Genomic DNA, 23,226 nt, shown 5'->3' with positions numbered 1-23,226 from the left:
TCATATAACTTGCCTTGTTCACCCATTCACACAAACTTTGCTTTTTCTCCACAAGTGTTTTCTGTCTAACATTCGCACACATTCATACTCCAGTGGATGCAACAGAGAGCAACTTGGGGTTAATATCTTGGCATGTAGAGTGAAGCAGTCAGGGATCGAGCCTCCAACTCTCCGATTAGTAGATGACCTGCTCTACTTCCTGAGCTACAGCCACCCAAGCCACCTAAAAGCAAGTCTGTTATATTCCTACAATCATCTCTGAATAGGTGATGTGGGTATTAACAGAAAGGATAAGATAATGAGCATCCTCCAAGGGGTGTCCGGGCTCTCTCTGAGAGATGACAGATAAGGTGAGGAGCTCAGTCATTTAGTAGGGGGGAGAGTGGATCCTCTGCCCTTCTGCATCTCAAGGAGCCAGTCGAGGTGGTTTAGGCATTAGGTTACGATGCCTCCTGGATGCCTCTTAATTAATGTTCTTCAGCATGTCCAAGTGGGAGGAGACCTGGGGCAGACCCAAGACAGACTGGAGATGAATGTTTCTTGACTGGCTTGGGATTGTCTGAGTTCCCTCTCTCCTCTTCAACACCCTCAAAACAGCTAGAGGTGCTGGCTGGGGAGAGAGAGCTCAGGGGGACTCTACTTAGACTGCATACCACCGAACCAGCAGCAGCAGCAAATAGATGGAGCTTTACAGGTGGGTTTTAGATTGCATTTCTTGCTTTAATTTATTTTTTCGTTCCTTTATTCATTCATTCATTTATTCATAGCAGTGCATAATGTAAGTGATATTAGGTGTAACACAGAAAAAAAATAAATCTACCCTGAATTCAATAAATGTAAAAGAATTTACTTTTACTTGCTCTGAATAAGAAGCATAAGGCTTCTTTTGAGGCTAATCGTGGGCGTTTTGTTGAACAAAAATAAAGAGATAAACCATCTAAGAGGCAAACATATCTTTACCAACAAGAGTCTCAAAAGCAAATTCACACTGAATTAATTAAAATGCTTTAACTCTGGAACCTGATACTGTGCTCTTGACCTGTTTGTTAAAACAATTTCAACACATTTCTGGGTTAACTCAGAGCTATCAGAAAATATTTAAATTCAGAAACCTATTAAATATAAAATGTTCTGCACTAAATGTACTAAAGTAGTGTATAAAACAGGTACCAGAACCAGATGTTAATGAGAACAACCGGACGTACTTTCACATTTAAGTTACACCTGTGCTATCACTTGCACGAGTGAGACAGTGAGGTGGCAGCTGAGAGGATAATGAAATTCTGCATCTACAGAATAGTCTGTGAACCATGTTTAATATCTCTTTTGCTCTGAGTGCAGCTGTTGATATTACCTCAGATAAATTTGCTGAAGTCACGAGTTCATTTTCAACCTTGAAGCTTTCATCGAGTTAAACAAATTCTTTCAAATAAATCTTGAATTTAGATGACATTCATCTTTTGTATATTTTAGTCACTCACTCTCCCGCCAAGTTCTTGATCACAACATCCTGTGAGACCAGGGACCAAAATTCTCTCTCTCTCTCTGAGCTTGCTATTTTCACAAGTTGTGACAGTTTCCACTCAAAAACAATCAGGAGTCTGATTATACAACTAATGTTATAGTAAGTAATATGGTGCTGCATGAAATTCTTTCAGAGTTATGTAATATAAATAGATAATGTTGTAGATTAACACTGGTTAAAACTATAAACTGTGTATTTAAAATGGACATTACTACTGTGACGTCGGTACTAAAGTCCCTAAATGTAACCATTTATAAATGCAACCATTTATAAATGGTTACATTTATAAATGGTTACATTTATAAATAGCTGTTAGACAGGTGAAAACTAAATGAATAGAAAATGTTCTTTGTGTTCCTTATTCTTTTTCATATATAGTACATACAGATACTGAGTGCAACCCTTAATTCAGCAGTTTGTAGAACAACCTTTAGCAGCAATACGCTTTGGTCCCCTACTCTTTACCACTGTTGCCTCAGATAATTGAGGTTTGCATGCATTCATCTAAGCTCCTAGCAAGCATTACAATCAGGTTGATGTCTGGATGTCTGGCCAATGCAACGCATTGATTCTTTTGTTTTTCAGCCATTCTGTTGTAGAGCTGCCTGAGGGGAATCATTGTCCTGTTGCATGACACAATTTGGAAAAGCTTTAGCTGTTGGACAGCTCACATTTGACTCCAGAATACTTTAATATACAGAGGACTTCCTGATACATTCAGTGACTTCAAGATACTGTAACAGTCACAATTGTGTGGTGTCTCTTTAAGACAACCTAAGTTAATGTTTAGTGATGTCACAAGTATGCGCCACTGCCCTCTGCAGAGTATGGGAGAAATGTTCTTGCACATGGACGTATGGACTGAGATTGACCTCATATCTTTACCAGTGACACACAAAGTGTTTGACACTTTACATTCTGGTCAAACATCCCCACTCTGTTCTCATCTGTGCAAACAACACTGTTCCAGAATGCCTCTGGATTGTTCACATTTGTAAGATGTGCTGCCATGTTCTTCATGTTCATTTTAGAGAGAAGAGGCTTTCTCCAGGTAACCCTTCCAATCAAACCGTACTTGTTTTTGTTTATAACACACATAATGTTGTGTTATAAACTTTAACATTTAGGATGTTAACTAAGACATGGAGAGTCTAAGATGTAGCTCTTGGCTGTTTTGCTGTGGTTAATTTTCACCCCTTAGGGAGAGTGAGTGTTTTCCACTTTTCTCAATGTAGATTCATGGGCTTCCAAATAACCATTCCTGGCTGATGAGCAGCAACGGTTTTGCCTTTTAAAATCATTGCGGATATCTTTCTTTCTAGGCATTGTGCCAGCATACACCTGAAAGCTCTAGATATGCCAAAACATCTGCGCTTATAGAGTTATTTACACTTGCTAATGATCAGTTAATCAAGTGCATTTGATTACTTACTCTCTTTATTCCTGCGGAAGTTTTACTTACTGTGCTTTTATTAGCTGCATAGAGTCCTGTGAAAGTTTTATTTTCACATGTCATGTTTTCAAGTAACCCCTGTGAACCAAACATCTATAGACTATTCTAATATTTTAACTCTACATGATGTCAGTAAGAGGAGAGCAAGGAAGCCCCACCTCTCTGCTATTGAAACCTTCTGTTTATGAGGGGCAGCCAATCAGATAAAAGAAGACAATGTATGCTGTTGTCAGTTAAGGTCTCGTTATTATACATTTGTAGGGTTAACTATACCTATAATAAAGATTATTAGAATATGAAGATTTTGGTTAAATCAGATCAGAAGAGGTATCATACTGATAATCGCTGTAAATATAGTCACAACTGTGTCCTGTGTTGTCTGTGTGAATCTAAATCAAATGCCATTAAAATATATTCCAGCTAGCTAACATGTCTTCTAACCTCTGGTGCAAGCTGCATGCCGATAATGATTCGATCCCTTCAGACTTTTTGCACTATTAAACTCACGGGTATCATAACATAAGCATGTTTTTTTAATGACTGTGAGCCTTCTTGTAGCATAATCATTATTTTGAGCTTAAATGCATATTAAAGTGCATCTGTGTCATCTACTGAGTAATGTGCACTGTTTAAATCTCAATTAATATTAAATTGGGCTTAAAACATTTTCTAATTTATGCAGTTCACTTTTAAGAGACTACACATCACACCATATGCTCCGATGAAGGTTATTGGCTTAAAACTTGTCTGGTCATTATCAGTTAGTCAGAACAGTAATTGAGATAACCCAGTGCAGTCACATTGCTTCAATATTTGCCCAACAAGCCTAACATGAGAATGAGAGGCGAGAAGTTAAGGATTCCCTTTAACATTCTTGTGTTTTCCTCTCAACCTGCTGCAGTCGTTCCTCTCCTCACCAGCCGTAGCTTCAAGCAAACCATAAATAATTCATTGAAATGGACACAATGAATACCAATTCTTTCATATTGCCCTGCACTATCATCAAGGCTGATTGCTCAACCTGAGGTCATCAGTGTTATTGGTAGCAATATGTCTGCAATACTAAGCAGTCAGTTTGAGCTGCTGACAAAGGGTTCGTCAAAAAGGAAAAGGGAAAAAACATTTAAAGTAAATGAACACAATGTGTTGAAACAGATTTCTTTATCATGGTAAAGTCAAACAAGTTGGTGCAATTTGTGCTGATGGTTATATATTTTAAACTCTCGAGTCTCTGCTAGAAGTGAATTTGAGATCTGACACTAGATAGAACTGGAATTTTATGAGGGCAGTCACAGAAGCTGGGCCATGAGATGCTATTGTTAACTGTAATTACAGACTGTTGGTCTGAATACCAGCAAGCAGCATAATGGACCCCCAGGGCAACTTGACATGCATGGACACAGTTCAAATTGGCTGCTGGATTTGTAGAGATTCCTAATTCCCCAGCCCACTTTCAGAATCAGAATACTTTATTAATCCCTAAGGAAATTATGTGGTTTTGTGTTTTATCTGTGAATTTACAAGTTCACCGAGTGGATAGAGGAACAAATGTAGATTATACCCAAAGAAATTGTAACAAATAACTCTAATTACATTAAGCTCTTAAAATTCCTGGGAACAAACCCGTGGAAAGAACAAACCTTCTTATTTTCTCCTCTGTGTGTGTGACTGCACCTTTGCATTGAAGTAGTAATGTTAATCCAGTGGTGCCACAAATAAGTGACAGTCTAAAATAGATTTGTTTTTACTAATACTAACATGTCTTCACCTCACAAAGTTGACACAATGGATGTGATTACTATAATTACCAATTGAGCTGACATACAGCAATATAAGCAGTAACTTAGAGCCCTGTTTCAGATCAACTGAATGAAATAAGTCAAATATTCTATTTCAAACTCTGATTGGGTTTCTGAATTAATACCACTTGTAGTAAGTGTCTGGCTTTGTAGGTGCTTAGTATTTCACTATGTTCAGTTGCTGGTTACCAGTGTAAACTCAAAGATGTTTATCAGTGGGAATGTCATACAACCGTTTTGTGGCAGGCAGGAGGACCCCAAAGCAACAAAGAACAGAAGCAAGCCGAGGGTTTAGACCAGGGCTGTCCAACTCCGGTGTCCTGCAGGTTTTAGATGGGTCCTTGATCCAACACAGCTAATTTAAATGGCTAAATTACCTCCTCAACATGTCTTGAAGTTCTCCAAAGGCCAATAATGAACTAATCTGACTCAGGTGTGTTGACCCAGGGTGATATTTAAAACTTGCAGGACACCGGACCTTGAGGCCTGGAGATGCCCACCTATGGTTTAGACACTGAGGAGATCAGGGCAGAGTGGACACACCTGGTGAACACAGCTGAACAGAACATAATACATACGAGACAAGAAGTAACAAACACTGGGACAAACAGAAAGATAAACAAATACGGGGACAAGAGTAACTAGACACAACTAAATGGGAAAACCAGACAACCACAGGGACAGGACAGATATGTAGAAGCTCAAGATATACAATATAAACTGAAAACAAACCAGGAAAAGCAGATTCAAAAAGATCCAAAACCCAAACGCCGATTGATTAAGTAACATCATGTACCACAATATTTAAGGCCTCAGTCGAACTGGGACCCACCAGTGTGTTTGTGCGGTAAGGGGCCTTTAGAGGTTGCTGGCAGCTGCTGTGACACTAAAGCCCCATTCACACAGGCTTAGAGACCTGTTAGTGCAGGTTACGCTCTGATGAGGTGTGTTGATTGCAGGAGTAAACCCCGTGTGAGGCAAACGGAGAACATATGTAGAAAAGTGAGTATCTTTCATGTAATATGGATGACCATGGCAATCTGCTAGTAAAAGGTTTTTTGGTGCAGCACCCTGTTTTTAAACTGTAGACAAATGTCACTTAGTGACTGCCAGCAACTAGTCCAGGACTACACATTTGTCTCTAGAGGTTGTCACAGGGTCACTGACCTGTTTCTAGTGTTGTGTTAAACTGAAATCAGAAAACATAATCTTTCTTTATATAGAATATTTTTGTTCTAACCAAAGAAGAATCTGTTAAAGGTCTGCAGAAGTTAGTGCCACTATCATTATGATGAGGAACTAAAACTATGGGTGCTGCCATTTGTGACATCTGATCTTTTACTAAAGATGCTAGTATCGTCTGCTAGCACTGAGCAACACTACAGCAGTTTATGATGTGTGAGCACATGTCTCAGGGCAACTATGACAACAGCTGAGTGCAGCTGTACGAATGAACATCTATCCTGATTTTGAACTGATGCTGAGGCCATGAACTTCTCATTGTGATTGTGTATAGCAGCTTTGTTTGGGACTGGCGTTGCACATCGATACTGGCTTTTTATTTATACTTCTCCTAAACAAGGGCGTCCTGCTTATTGTCATCTTTTATTTTGTGTTTCTCTGAGCTATAGCCAGTGTAAGTTATGATGTTTGTTATGCTGTTTAGCTGGCTTTTGGCCTGTTGGACGTTTGGCTAATCATTTCGGTTTTTGTGTTGCACTGATTCAATTAGAGCGTTTATGAGGAAAAATCTATCACGTAGTGCAACAATATGCATATTTTTAAAAATTTAAACTCTTTTTTTTCCACCAAAACAACTTTTATTTCTCTGAACTTTCTTCTTTTTCTAGAGCATGGGGTGGCATATGAAGAAAGTCTCCCACTTTTAAATTGCTTCAGAACTGTTGCACAGCCTAATTCTCCAAATAATTACCTTCAGTCTTTATGCAAGTTGTTAATCATTGTTTTATCATTCTTTCCTAGTCATACCTACCGAAGAGGTTAATGTATTTGACCTGCACTTTTCAATATTAGCTGGGAAGTTTAAGGATACAGAGCTGAGTCATTGGAGCAGTATAATGATGTACGAGTCAGAAATCAATAAATTTATTTTTTAAGTGTTTTTGCGATGCTTGCAGGTGGTTTTACATTACCTTTTGACACTTTCCAGTCTGCTTACCATCGAAAGAACATATCATCTTCACTTGGTCAGCATCTATCTGACCTCCGTTGACATTTGACACTCAGATAACTTTTAATCTGCTTCATATAACAACAACTGAACCCTGCACACGAACTCCATCACTCCTTTTATACAAAGAAAATATAACATTTTGCTGAATGGCCACGTCGACTTAGAAATTCAAACTACAGAAAGTATGACAACTATTAAAAGTAACGGTGACATTTTCAAATTGTTTTCAAGATTTAATTGAAGACTGGGCCAAGGAGGAACGTAATACATAGACAAAGAATACAAAGAATGGCATCTACAGTCTTTTATTCTCACAGACTGTGAGGTTCCTCTCCAGTGATCTCAAAGTCAATTGGAAAACCTTCAAAAAGCCTCAAAGTAATTTGCTAGTTTACCAGACAAAGCATGAGTAATAACTGATTCCTGCCATTTGAAGGAAGCAAAGCTGTATGTCACATACGACACATCTGGAACTTATTTAGTTATGTTTTGTTTACTCTGTGAGAAGTGTGGTTTGGACAGCAAATGGTACCAGAGATGAAAATGAAATATGCCTTTAAGTCTAAATATACAATAGAGTTTCTTTATTAACTGTTTTTTTGTTTTTCAACGTGCATGCAACTTTCTACTTATTATTTCGACTTACTTTATGGGACTATAGACGTAACAAATAGAGCCTCTCCAAACTGAAAGAAGAAGTATTTCAAAGCAACACTTCTGTCAGATTAATGACCACTTTAAGTTGTGCACCAAAATCTGCACTCTCAGTGAGTTGTAAATGGAAGCAAAGAAAGTCATTTGTCACGCCATTTGCCATTTAGATGCACATAAATCTACCCGGTGTTATGATGCTTTTTATACCCAAAGCCTTTTGTTTTCCTTTTCTAGTCTTACATGTCTTTATGTCTATACAATGACAAGATGATAACCTATTTTTTCAGCATGTTGACATGACAGACTACTCAGACATTACTCAATACCAGCAGGATACAATAACACAGATCTGGCTCTCCCTTGTGCAATATGCATTTCTTCCTGTATCAGCACAAATAGCTCAAACACACATGCATGCTCCACCTCAGGCATTAGCTCTGTCAGCAAAAGGGACAACAAGTGTCCCAGCACTTGTTTTTACAGGAGATTAAAGGCCATTAATTAAGACCTCTCTATATATACATATATATGTCTACCAAAAAAAATGTTGAAACTACACCTACACAGTAATATTTTATGTACTGTTTATAAGGTCGGGGAAGAAGTCTGAAGAAAATACTTGGATCACTGTCAAAACATTTGAACAGAATCAACCTTTTGGGATTTACTTGACTGGATGATTGAGCATGCATGAAGACATCCATCCATCTTCATCCGCTTTATCCGAGGCCGGGTCGCGGGGGCAGCAGCCTAAGCAGAGAGGCCCAGACCTCCCTCTCCCCAGCCACCTCCTCCAGCTCATCCAGGGGAACACCAAGGCGTTCCCAGGCCAGCCGAGAGATCTAATCTCTCCAGCGTGTCCTGGGTCTGCCCCGGGGCCTCCTCCCGGTGGGACATGCCCAGAACACCTCACCCAGGAGGCGCCCAGGAGGCATCCTTGTCAGATGCCCGAACCACCTCAGCTGGCTCCTTTCGATGTGGAGCAGCAGCGGCTCTACTCTGAGCCCCTCCCGGATGGCCGAACTTCTCACCCTATCTCTAAGGGAGAGGCCAGCCACTCTTCGGAGGAAGCTCATTTCTGCCGCTTGTATCCGCGATCTCGTCCTTTCGGTCACTACCCACAGCTCAAAGACATGAAGACATCTGAACTCAAAATCAAATTTGTTTTCAAATTATATAATTCCAGTTTAATAAAACAATGTAGCCATTAAACAAGTGTTCCCATAAGGCAGTGGTTCTCAAACTTTTTTTGCTAGACCCCCCTTTGTTTTAGAAAAATGTTCTAATATATATTATTTGTGTCCCGCTGTAACTTTACTGTATAAAGAGCAAACATCTCCAACATGTCAGGAGTAGTTAGTCGTTACAACAAGTGTTTGTAAAGTAAAAATCAAGAATGTGGGATCTTGTTTGTCTGTGATTTGAAGAGCCCAGCGCTGCTCCTGACGCAGGGAAAACCAATCCTGCAGGGAGACCTACCTCGGCACCTGTGCAGGTGAAGCCAAAGGGAAGATCTGCTTCACCATATTTTCTAGACTTTGGCTCAGAATGAAGTCGGTTTGGAAACATATTCAGCGATGCTTCATCTCCTGCTTTGCGTTTGTGTGGGCGCCGTGCTAGCAGTGTCCAAGCGTTGTTTTTTGTTTTTTTCCCTTTTCATACCGTGCCCCCCCTGCAATGGCTCTGCGCCCCCCCCCCTAGGGGGCAAGCCCCACACTTTGGGAAGGTCTGCCATAAGGCATGTGATCATTTACTGGGTAGGAACCACCTACTGAAGCATTTGCATCATATTGTTACACCATAATTATAAGTAGCAAAACCTCCTAAAATATTCATTTAAATATGTTTTTTTTTTGTTTGTTTGTTTTTGCAATAAAGAGCTATGAAGATTTAACTATTGGCAGTTATGTCTATGACCCCATTTGCACTTCCTTTAATGCATGTGCAGTATTTTTCTTTATGACTCTTTTAATGTGGGAAATGCTCTCAAGTGCCAATTTCTGCCATTGCTAAACTCCATCTGGTTTATTTCCTGGAATACATTAAATGCCTATAAAATCAAGTAGACCTTATTTTAAGAATATGTAGATACATTTACTGAGGAAACTGTATTCATGCGCATGCACTGCCTGGAGCAGATAACCTTGTAAACAAATGTTTTTCCAAGATGACCTCAGGTAATTAATAAAAATAAATATCGTACTTTTAGCTCAGAGGTTTAACATTTACCTCATTTGATTTATTTAGTTTAGTGTGAACTTTTAAAACTGTATTACCAATACTGTATCACAGTTCAGGAAAATCATATTATATTCACTTTAATGTTAACTTCCAAACTTCACAAAACGAGAATGACTTTAGAGTCTCGTGCATCAACTATGTTTCAAAAGTCAGCAGGTACAGTGCTCAGTCATCTCAGTGCAGTAGTTTGATAGAAAAAGATCTTACATTTTACACATTCAGAGAAGGTAAAATGCTTTTTCATTTCCTCCTCTTGAATGAATTTCAGAGTTGGTGCTCATGCGTGCAGAGATTCTGCAGAAATCTGTCTCCCTGCTGCAATCTGAGATCTCAAAATTTGTGTGAGAGGTCTTGACACTGAGAGACCTGCACTCACGATGAGTACTGGGCTATTGTTTCCTTTCCTACTAGTTGTGTAGCTGAGCATGCTGCTCATCTCCGTCTGGCCCAGTTGACTGATGGATTTCCAAACTCTGCATCAGCCAAAGCTATTAAGTGGTCTGCTGGAGCGAAATGGCTTTACCGTTGCTGAGGTGCTGCAATTGGCTCAGCGATTCCTGCCTGCTATTGTCTCAGACCTCTGTGACTAAGTTAATTTCTTGCCAGACAAGCACAAACACGTATATGCTGACACACATAACAAATAACAAGGTAGAAATACAACGAATCCCATTCCTAACAACGTCTTTTGTTCCCCCTCATTATCAGCTCAGAATTCAGATGGAAGTGACCAAAACTGAATGAATTCCACTCAGAGGAGCTTTTTGTCATCTTCTGCTGCTGCTGCTGTAACCGTTTCTTTTATTATGAGTCTGCTACAGGCCTAATCTATCATGTTTGAAATCTGTAAGCTCGCGCTGGGTTTTTTGCAGATTTTTGGATTTCTGTATTCTCTTCCTACTTCGAGATGATAGCAGTAAATCAGATTTGATGATTCTGTGGCATCGTGCCATTGGCTCAATATCAAAGGCACATGGAAAATGTAACACTGCTCTGATCCTTCATCAGTACTTGCTCTACCTGCTGCTACATTATTCATGGTCATAGTAGGATGTAGCAGATAAAGTCTGTCTTTACATTTATGTATTTATAGTGACAGGCGGGAATGGCCCCAAAGGAATTCAGGCCCTTTGTGTTTTAAGTCCCTGACATGGTTGGGCAAACACAGAACTGAATTTACCAACACTGAATAGAGATATTTCCCATAAGACCTCGTCCACAGTCAAGGGGCCTACTTCAAAAGTAATAAGACATAAGAAAAACTGAGAAAACAACTTGAAATACACTATATCGAGTTTGCAATGAGTGAAATAAGAAGAAAAGAAAGAGGCAATAAAAGAAAACCACACAATGATTTGCAAATCTAATAAAGACATATTTTGTTCTCAATAGGATATAGAAAACATACCAAATGTTTTAAATAAGTCTGTACTATTTAAGCAAAAATCAAAGACGGTTGCAACAAAACTCTGGAAAGACGAGTGGAACTAAAAAGAAACAGCTGCAGGAATATTCTGCAACTCATTTAGTTAATTGGCAACATGTCAGTCACATGTTTATGAAAACGGCATCGTAGAGAACCAAAATGTCTCAAAAGTAAAGATGTGCAGAAGTTCACTAATTGCTTTACCAACCAAAACACGACGTCCACAAATTGTGAAACAATGTCAGAAAAATGCTCCTTGTTACAAACCAGAATCATGTCTGTTGTTTTTGTGTTTGGCTACTCCCATCAGAGTGTGTGTCCATGTGTGCCTTTCTCTCTCCTCCCTCCAAAGTGTGTTGGCTGAGACAGTTGATTGCTGAGTGGTTGATTTGAATGGGTTTCCTGCATCTGGATTGGATGATTAGATGGACAGCAGCCTCATAACCACCACCTGACAGCCAGCTCGGCCCTCTCCTTCCTCCAAAGCCCAGAAACACTCAGTGTCTTTGTTAGTTGTTCTGTTTGTGTCTGTGATCAGAAAGACTAAGTTGTGTGCTTTGTATTACTGCAGGCCACCAGTTTGTTGTGAATATTACACTGTATGAATTGAGCTCTGCTGCAGTAGGAGTGAGAAGCCTTTTTGAGTCCCTTCTCTTGTTTATTGATTAGGAGCTTAGGTTAGAAAGTTGTCTTTTGTTTGCTTTTTATTTATTCTTTATTTTTTGGATAGGGAAGTAGGGAACAATAGAGACGTGTGTTTGTTGTTTTAGCATTACTCACTACCGAAGCTAATGAGCTGCTATGTAGCACTTTCAGTTCCTGTGTTGCTGACCATTTCTTTGGGTGTGGTTAGTGTGGGGTTGTTGCACCTTATGTTATGTCCAGGCTATTCATTGTTGTGCTTACTTTATCTCATAGCACAGAAAAGTTGTTTTTGCCTCTGAGGACATGTCCATCTCCCGTTAGTGATGACTGGAGCTGGGCAAGCTGAGAGGTCAGCCGCTTGTTTCTGGTGGTCTGCGAATTGTGGATAAACCTCTAGACAGTAAACTGAGGGAGATCAGAGAGCAAGGCAAGCTGCTGCTGGTCTGCTTTCACTGCTCTGAGATCAGTTACAACCCACAGCTAGCACTAGGAAGCAAATGAGGTTCGCTAAATTAGCATGGTAACAAAAGAGTTTCCTCTTGGTGATCAGCTTGACCACTACGTGTGATGTAGAGAGGATGGATGGTGGAAAAGCTTGTTAATAACTCATTTAGTAGATCAGCAAGGAAACCTGTAACCATGATGGGAAGAGGACAGCAACTCTGACCAAGTCCAGTCTAATAAAACTGGTAAGTTGAGCAGTTGCAGGCTCAGCAGCACTTTTACATTAGCATCTATGAGAATGACTGAATGTAATAAGCTTATCCAGCAGTTTTGCCAACATCCCACCTTCATTTTTTATTCATATTTGAATCTCCCCCTCTGGATATTGTTAACCGTGTCACACACTGCTCAAGCTTTTTAACTCAGCTGATTTTTAAAAAAAAAATCATTTTTAAATATTTTTGAAAAATCAAGATAAAATACAACAAAGAGGACTCATTACTGTTGAGCAGCTGCTGTATTCGACAAGAATGGGTCCAAGGGACAATGTTTCTTACTTTAAAAGTCTAGCAGCCATTCTACTCAGACATTTAAGGACTATTGTTAAACGAAGAGTGGATGGCACACTGTGGTAACACTCAGCATCTTTGTTAGTTAATGTGTTAGTCAATCATAGCCCAACTTTTTTTAGATGTGTTGCTCCCATCAAATTCAAAATGTGTTTTTCATGAAATAGTAAAATGTGTCAGTTTAATCATTTGAAATGGTTTCCATTTTCTTTTCTGAATAACATGTGGGTTTATGAGATTTGCAAATCATTGTATTTGTTTGTATTTACATTTATCACAGCATCACTTTTTTCACTTTTCCAGAATACCAACTGATTTTGAATATTGCTTAATAACATGAAACAGAGGTCTATAAAGACGTGGGGAATGAAAAGATGGGTGTCGTATGGAAGAGGACTTCTTTTTTCTTCTTCTTTTCCAGAATTCTGAGAAAACAGTCAAACTTCTGAGAAAACAGTCAAAATTCTGAGAAAATAGTCAAAATTCTGAGAAAATAGTCAAAATTCTGAGAAAATAGTCAGAATTCTGAGAAAATAGTCAGAATTCTGAGAAAATAGTCAAAATTCTGAGGGAAAATAGTCAAAATTCCGAGGGAAAATAGTCAGAATTCTGAGGGAAAATAGTCAAAATTCTGAGAAAATAGTCAAAATTCTGAGGGAAAATAGTCAGAATTCTGAGAAAATAGTCAGAATTCTGAGGGAAAATAGTCAAAATTCCGAGGGAAAATAGTCAGAATTCTGAGGGAAAATAGTCAAAATTCCGAGGGAAAATAGTCAGAATTCCGAGGGAAAATAGTCAGAATTCTGAGGGAAAATAGTCAGAATTCTGAGAAAATAGTCAGAATTCCGAGGGAAAATAGTCAAAATTCCGAGGGAAAATAGTCAGAATTCTGAGAAAATAGTCAGAATTCTGAGGGAAAATAGTCAGAATTCTGGGGGAAAATAGTCAAAATTCCGAGGGAAAATAGTCAGAATTCTGGAAAAGAAGAAAAAAAAGACATGCCCACTGTTTTTTCCAGTGGCTCTAATCCTCTTCCGTAGTGTGGAGAAGAAATCTGTTGTATATAACAGGAATCCCCTGAGCACCCTGAGACTATAGCAGCAGAACTAAGGGGGTGTTCAGGGTCACCTGATCCAGTTCTAGCTTTAAGCTTTGTTAAAAGAAATGTTTTAAGCATAATCTTAAAAGTAGAGAGGGTTTCCATTTCCTGAATCCAGATTGGAAGCTCCTTCCATAGTAGAGAGGCCTGAAAGTTGAGGCTCTTGTTCTGAAAATTCCAGTAACCACGAGCCTTCAGTCTGACAGCAAGGTGCTCTGTTGAGATAATACGGTACGCTGATATTTAAGACATGACAGGGCCTGATTATTCAACTCTTTGTATGTGAGGAGCATATTTTTTAATGAATTCTAGATTTAACAGGGAGCCAATGAAAAGAGTGGAATATAGAGGAAATATGCTGTCTTTTTAATTCCCTGTCAGCACTCTCACTGTAGCGTTCTGGATCAACTAAAGGCTTTTCAGGTTACATATGTATGGACTAGTTTTTCTGTTTCAGCATTACTCTGAAACAGAAATCAGCTTTGGTAACATTGTGCAGATGAAAGAACATAGTCATGCATGGTGAAGGACATATATGATCAAAACTTATTCTCAAATTCCTCACAGTGTTAGTGGAAGCCAAGGTAATGCCATCCAGAGGAAATACATTTTAAAGCAAAGTACAGTAACCTCGTTTTTTTGTTTGTTTTGTTTTTTTAATTTAGAAGTGGGAAATTAGAGGTCATCCAGGCCTGTAGTTTAACTAACTGACTTGTCTTATGTGACTGCATTGAAGTTGGTGTCATCTGCATAGCAATGAAAATATATTCAGTATTTTCCAACAATATTGTCTAAGGGAAGCATGTATAACATAATTATAAGCTGATAATATGTGAGGCTTGTGTTTGTAGGCCTTTCCATTGCAAGCGGACAAAAATGTCTTAATGAAAACACTAAACCACCTTCTAACTTAACCAAATTGTTTAATTTGTGCAGCGTGTGATCTGAAACAGAAAGGTGAAATGCAAGGAAAAACCTGTTAAGTGAAGTTAAACATTAAAGGAATTGCTGAGAGTGAAATATATATCAAATGTTAGTGCTTTACAACACACTGACTTCTACCATTTCTATCTTGAAAGGAGAAAAAAATATTTTTTGTAAATAGTTTTATCTTCCAATGGAGGCCTATACTTGCAGGCTGTGCGCCAAATAGCCCTGAAGTGGTTCAGTTTAACACACTGGGGCCCATCTGTGGTCTGTCTGTTTTCTGAAAGTGGATCAGTGATTCATAGGTGGATTTATATACCAGTTCTTAAAATCATAGGCAAGGTTTTTCAGACATACAAGGGCAAGTTGTGTCACATACACATACAATGCTAACACCAATGATTCATCTTCTTAAATATGATACTAAATCAATAAATTGCTTTCAGTGCTGCACTTTAGGAGAACACAGCAACATTAACTGAATCACTGAAAAGAAAAAAACTCAAAATCAGCACCATATCCCAACAAACAAGTGGTGTCCACCGTGAACTAGAACAAGAAAGTTTCTCTTTGCAAAATCATCCAGTGGAGGTTCAAAGACTTGCAGAATCTAGGTCAAATAACACTGATGGGGTTGCATCTAACACATTGTGACCCATCTGTGGGTGTAATCAGTCTCCCAGTGAATCAGAATACTTGATAACTCTATAAACATGCCTTAAAAGCATGTTTTGTGAGGTATCGTATGCTTTTCAGACCTGCAAATACCAACACTAACGATTCTTCTTCTTCTTAAAAGTGATCCTGGATCAATAATTTGCTTTCAGTGCTCCACTTGTGGAGTTTTTCACTTCAACTGTGGAGCTGCAGTCAGACAGACTGCTGTTTGGAAATGCATTACCTCAGCTTTCAAAATGTCCTCAACTGGAAATAATAGTTGGACTATAATTGTAATTTTCCCATTCAAATGACAGAATTGAGTTATGCAAGAAACAGCATGTTATGGCCAATACACTGTGTAATGTAACGAGGAAAGAGTAATCGAGGTGAGCCAAAGAATTACAGAGGACAAAAGATAGAACTTCCAGAGTTTAGGAAACAGAAACAGAGCAAAAAAGAGGGACCCTTAGAAATATCTATGAATGCTGCTTGTTGGTTCCAGGGCGGATGGATGGATGTTCTGGCGTGGTCGTTGACCCACTCCCTTGGTGGTCCGGGGTGGCTGGACATCTTCTGTGTCACGTTGGTATTTTTAAGAGGAAATACTAAACCTGGACATCTGATAGTGAAGGATAAATGTTCAATATATTTAATTTGTTTCCTTACAAGAAAGGAAGAACCAAAATAGGGTAAAATTATCGTGATTTGATTTAGTTTTCTAGTTTTCATCGATTTAATTGAAACACCATGATGAGGATTAAGTAGTGGAATAATTACCTTGTGTTTCCGCTTTAAACCTAAGCCACAAAATGTGTGTAACTTTAAAACTGCAATAATCCAATTTATTGGAAACAATATTGAGAAAGGGCAGAATATTGCAATACAGATGGAAGAAATTGTTGTTAAAAATCTACTGAACTAAGACTTCACTTTGCCCTCAGCTGTGTGACTAATTGTTAGCACTATTCAGCCCATCAGCAGCCTCAGCACCATGGTTAGGATAGTTTTTACCTTGTGAGCGTGTCTGTGTGTGTCACCGTGGCAAATTGTGGTCCTGTGGGGTGCGCTATGAAGGGAGGTTAATAGGTTAGCCAGGTTTGTTGAGCCTGAAGCTCAAAGTCATGAAGGTGGCTGTCTTTTATCGTGGCTAGATCACCATGGTAACACTCTCAGGAGCAGGCTCCTGTGTGTTTCAGTTTAAAATCATCTATAACAGGAACCACAAAGGTACCGTTTGTTATTGATATTTTCTATGATTCTTTTCTTCTGCACAGCTTTAATAAACAAAGCTGTGCAGTTACAGTAGCACGGGTTGTACACGCTGTGTGAATTAACATGCATCCAGTGTACTATATAGAAAATAAGCAATTATATGTACATTTATGTTTAGTCCTCATTCAAACTTAGCGTAAAGGACTCTACAGATGTCAGCGGGTAAGAAGCAGCATCCACCTTAAAAAGATCTAAAAAACAAACTATTCACTCTCACATCATCTGCCAATTTTAAGTGACAGATGCAGCTCTTCAGAAAAGCTACCATCAAGCAGAAAGTTAACACTTCACAGCAGGAAGGTTCTGGGTTCGAACATCTGCACTCCTACACACAATATTCAGTCAAATAAATATACTAACTCGTGCATTCAGAAGAATGATGATGGGTGCACATAGAGCATGAAGGAGAATGCTGATAAACACCATCATCATAACCTCATATCTGACTGAGGGTTTTAGGTTTTCTCAACTAACGTAAAGAAAATCTTGCAATTTAATTTATTTAGCCTATTCAGCACCAAATCACAACAATAGTCGTCTCAAAGCGTTTTATATTGTAAGTTAGACTTTACACTAATACAATAAAGACCCCTGCTTTTGCAGGAACTCCACCAAAAACAGGTTTTAGTAGATGGCATGTGCTCATTCTGCTGGTACTGTTTACTGTAACATGACTCATCACTTACTCATCACAGCAGTGTGTTGAGTAAGTAACTAGGAAGGTAAAATGCCAAACCACAACTAAAGCCAGAAAATAACTAGACAAGGACATCACAGCAAGTCAGTACAAGTCTTGCTCGCTGATTGCTGAATGTGTTAATAAGAAAGGTTTTGCAAATATGTTAAAGCATCAGTTTTGTAAAGATCATTTTCAGCTTGTTTACAACAGTTGACACATTTATAATGCTAACCATAGAAACACAATTCTAATATCATTTTTTCGTTGTTGTTAAATAGATCCTATAGATCCCAGATTGGAAAAAAGTTAATAAACTCACTCATTTAAACTGCTTTGGTTGATCAGTAAGTTCTATGATCTTCATCCACACAGGGTGAGAATTATGATCAATGATGCAATAGCTTTTTTTAAGAAACCTGTGCATTATCCAATAATAATGAGCACTTTGTGAAATAGCTCAGGTCTTTGGGGAAATTAAAACTGATTTACCAGGAGTTGTATGACAGCACGGGCGATGAGAAGAGGCGAGGATTGTCAGAGCTGTTGGTCACGTACTGTCTCTGCTCTGCCCCGTCCATTGTAGTGAGTGGGGTCTAGCTGCAGTGCTGCTCTGTCTGGGGGCCTTATCTGGCTGTGGAGCACTGGGCTCTGTGCTGCTGTCTCTATTGGCATGGTGATAGAGGGAGGGCCTGTCTTCCCAGATAAACCCTCCCCCTGTTCTTCCTGCTGGAGGCATTGTAAAAACTGCTCCCACAGCCATTAGACATCAACACGTCTGCTGGTGACAAGTTGGCCTCCATGACTGGGGAAGATAAAGGACGTGGAGGGGGAGGAAATGGAAGGTAGCGGGTAAACAGGTACATAGATGGTGGAGAGGAGGAAAGCTAGGGCAAAGGAATCAGGAGGGAATGGAGACCCAATGACAAAGTATGAATTTTACCAAGTCATTTACTTCAGTATCAGTTCATAAAATCCTATTAGTGCGACCAGCAGCTACTGAATCATTTTGTTGGTCTGTGCTCAAACTTTTCTCAAACTAAAGTTTTCTGGTCATTTCTCATTTCTGGTGGTTATCAACATGGTTACATTCGTTAGTTAAAATATATGGATAACCTTTCCTTATTTTAATGAATGTCGTCTATAAAATGTTGCCAAAAATCTCAAGATTATAATAACTATAAGGACCATTTGCTTCAAACTAACAACTAGTACTTAAACACCATTTATTAAGCTTCTATAAAGTTGCATTTTTTGTGCATTTGTACACTTACAAAAACAAAGAAATAAAAAGAATGTACTTAATTTCATCAGGTGGATATCGATGCGTCTCCTTAACCCTTTAACACCTACCATAGAACCAAGTCTGCCAGAGCTTATAATATATTTTTACATGCTGTGGAGCCATTTTTGGGAGCATTTCAAGTTGCTATACATCAATACAACCATTATAGCCCAAATTTTAATAATATGTCTGCATTAAGTGCATAGTAATTACATAAATTGCAAAAAAAGTGCAATAAACTACAAAAAAATTGAAAATCGTTTTTGTTTTTTTAACATATATTTCTAGTTAGAGAAATTTAAGAGGCTTATCCCTCAAAACTGTAAATACAAAAAAGTTGCACAAAATAGTTTCCCACCACAGGAAATTTATTTTGAGTGTCTTCATAGTTTTATTTTTGAAATACACCAATTTTTATATACTGCAGGAAAAACGAAAATAAATATTATAATGCAAATTTGCAAAAAAAGCAGCATATGCATCAAAATAAACTATTTCCAGCAGTGCAATATGAGTCCTAAGCATCCCAGAAACCACACAGAAAGTCATAAAGTCAAACATAACTTTTAAAAACACCAGTATAGGCTCATGAGGCCCTGATAGTAAAAAACAACATTTCCGCAAAATGACGTCACTTCCGGTTTCGGGCAGGTCATGGCGGACATGCGATAGTTCGCGCTGATGTTTTTGTTGCTGCAAGTGCTTTTTATGCAGTTTTTGCAAAGCTATATGTGGAAGGAAGCTGTGACCGAGGACAAGCTGATGGCATAAGATGTAAGTACAACTCCTCCGGTTTCATATGCAAAAAAAAAAATAGTTGCGCAAAACAGAGCGTGCCCGCTCTGACCGGCTTTAAAGGGTTAACATACGATGAGACAAGTGGTTTCTAACCAGTTCGCCGTTCATCTTCAAAAGTAACGGCATGTCTGGTTTGTGTTTGCAGTTCCTTCCACTGCTTCTAAGTGTCAAAAATGTCTGGATAAAGGACATAAAATACCTGCTAACCTGAAATTCTGTATGAAATTCAAGTCTACTCTGTGCACTGTTTGAAATGACTGACACTTAAAGGTGACAAATTTTGGGAAGAAACTGACAAAATAAAGAAGCATTAATGGAGATGTAGGGAGATATACGGCTACACTAACTGAATCCCTGAACAGGAGAAAAAGAGTCAGCACATCATATCCCAACAAAAAAGCGGTGTCCACAGTTAACTAGAACAAGAAAGTCTCTCTTTGCAAAATCATCCAGTGGAGGTTCAAAGACTTGCAGAATCTAGGCCAAATTCCACTGATGGGGTTGCATTATTATAGGAAAGCTTCTGCGTGAGTTAAATAAGCGAGATCTGTAATAACTCATCGGCCTGCTTTCCTTGGTGTCGGGCTGCTTTTCTGTTTACATGACTACTACTTATCCATGCTGACATCATTACACTAGTCCAATCATATTCTCACTTGCCTTCTTTGAGCCAATCAGCCTCTGCTTCGCGTGGTTTAGAGACATCATGCCTCGTCCCTGTACCAAAGACGCCACGTCCCAGTGGCCCCCAGGATTACAGGCTCGTGGCACTGACCTCCCACATCATGAAGACCCTGGAAAGGCTCATCCTGGGCCAGCTGCGACCCAGAGTAAGACCACATCTGGATCCCCTTCAGTTCGCTTATCAGCCTCGTCTCAGAACTGAGGACGCCATCATCTACCTGCTCAATTGTGTCTACACCCATCTGACTGTGAGGGTCATGTTTTTTGACTCTTCCAGTGCTTTCAACACCATCAGGCCGACCCTCCTGGGTGATAAGTTAACAGCGATGCAGATCGATGCTTCTCTGATGTCCTGGATTGTTGATTACCTGACAGGGAGACCACAATATGTACGTCTCCCACAGTGTGTGTCTGACAAGGTAATCAGCACCACAGGGACTGTCCTCCCCCCTTCCTCTTCACCCTCTACACCACAGACTTCAGCCACTGCACAGAGACCTCCATCTTCAGAAGTTCTCTGATGACTCTGCGGTGGTTGGATGCATCAGCAGGGATGATGAGACAGAGCACCGGGCTGTGGTCGACTCCTTCGTCACGTTGTGCGAGCAGAATCATCTGCAGCTCAACGTGGCAAAGACCAAGGAACTGATCGTGGACTTCAGGAACACCAGGAAACACTTGACCCCTGTTTCAATCCAGCGGGTCAGTGTGGACATTGATGAGGACTATAAACACCTTGGAGTACACATTGACAATAAACTGGACTGGGCTAAAACACCACAGCACTTTACAGGAAGGAGTCGACTCTATTTTTTGAGTCGACTGAGGTCCTTCAACATCTGCCAGAAAATGCTCAGGATTTTCTACGAGTCTGTTGTGTTCAGTGCGTTCTCTATGCTGTTGCATGCTGGGGGAGCAGGCTGAGGGTCGCAGACGCTAACAGACTCGACAAACTGATCCGTAAGACCAGTAATGTTGTGGGGACGGAGCTGGACTCCCTCAAGGTGGTGTCGGAGAGGCGGATGTTGTCCAAGATAAAGACAATGTTGGATAACACCTCCCACCCACTCCATGACATGCTGGTCAGTCACAGGAGCTCAGTGAGAGACTGAGATTACCCATGATGCACCACTGAACGACACAGGAAATCATTCCTGCCTGTGGCTCCCTGTACAACTCCTCCACTAACACACTGTTTACTGCTACAACTACACCTGTTTATTTTTCAGCTATTTATTAGTAAGTGATGTATATATTGTGCTATTCTTAGTTAGTGTATTGTCTTTGTTAATGTTTGTTTATAACGGAGCACTGTAACGAAAAATATTAATTTCCCTAGGGATCAATAAAGTATTCTGATTCTGATTAAATCTGTGTGCCATCATTCTCCCTTTCAGACTCTCCCTCATGCAACCCCCCTCCTCTTCATCTGCACCTTAGCCAGAGGTCTATTCAAGCCTCAATCTTCAACTTCACCGCATATGGACTCTGGGGGGTCCTGTCCTTAATCCTGCCATGATGGGTCATTGTAGTCTAATCACCAAATATATTAAATCTCATGTTCAGTTCTTCCAAATCATCTCCCCTCATTGAAATGCTTTCAGTGCTCCGCTTGTAGCTCTGAGTCTTTTCTCTAGACCTGTGGATCTGCAGTCAACTGCTGCTGCTTGGTGAATTATCTCAGCTTTGAAAATGTCGCCATGTGGAAATAATAGCTGGACTATAATTATATTTTTCCCATTCAGATGACAGAATTGAGTTATGTAGGAAACAGTGTTTTAAGATGAGTTATAGCAGATACACTGTGTAATGAAATGATGAAAGACAAACTGAGGTGAGACAAACAATAAAGAAGGACGACCGAAGCCACAACCAGAGTTTATAAAACAGAGAACAGAGAAGAAGGACCAGACAGGAAACCCTAATCAATTTCATAAGACTTTGTAATTTTATCTTCCTTGCAACAACACACTGATCACATTCACCAGAGGGCAGTTTTTCATTATTCATTGGCTTCTGTTTCCTGCTGTTTTTGTACTTAAGCATGACTCTAAACCACAAATGCAAAAGTAAGAGTCGTGCAGACAAACACATGGGCACCAGACAAGTGTTAATTCTGTTAATAAACAGGAAACCAGCTGCACCTTTTTGTCATCCTGAAAGGGGATTTTAAAAACAGACAGTCTTCATCAAAATATGACCTTTTTGGATCATTTGTGCAATCATGAGGGTAATCAAAAAAGGTCAGGCTGAACAACAATCTTTGACATAAACAAGATTAAAATTACACTAAATTACTGTTGCTAATCATAAGGTAAAAACTAATTTATTTACATTTTTTAAAGCCCTTCAAACTTTGAGTTAGAAAGTTTACCTACTTTACACTTATAGTTATTTCTCTATGTCACAAAACTAAATTATTCTGAGGAGGAACGCATATTCGGACACACCGGAGTCATTTATCCATCAAAAGACCTGCATCATCGCCAAGGAACTGTGCCATTTGCGGACAAACTGAGGTCACTGTGAATGTGGGGTAAACATCCACTTCAGAGCCACAGTGCTGTGCCAGGCAGTGAGGAGGACACTGAGCTGGCAGATCAGACCACCTGGCCCTGCCAGACTGTCAGCCTATTTATACCCAAGACAATAATTTGCACCAGAACTCCTCAACACCACTGACAAGGAGATCCGGGAGGGGGGACTCTGTGTGAGGTTACTATGGTGAAGGGAAAAGCAATCTAATGTGGATTCTGATAACCTTCTGCCATCTTTTCCCTGTCAGGCTTTCCCAGAGGAGAAAAGCAGTGACAGCATTTTCTTCTCCGCCTGCTGTCACCACATCTACAAGCAGGGAAACATTAATGACGTGAAC

Source organism: Neolamprologus brichardi, chromosome 2 (genome assembly GCF_056152115.1).
Source record: "Neolamprologus brichardi isolate AB-2024 chromosome 2, ASM5615211v1, whole genome shotgun sequence".
Classification (NCBI taxonomy): Eukaryota; Metazoa; Chordata; class Actinopteri; order Cichliformes; family Cichlidae; genus Neolamprologus; species Neolamprologus brichardi.
The sequence above is the reverse complement of the archived record's forward strand: the minus strand, read 5'-3'. Positions refer to the sequence as shown.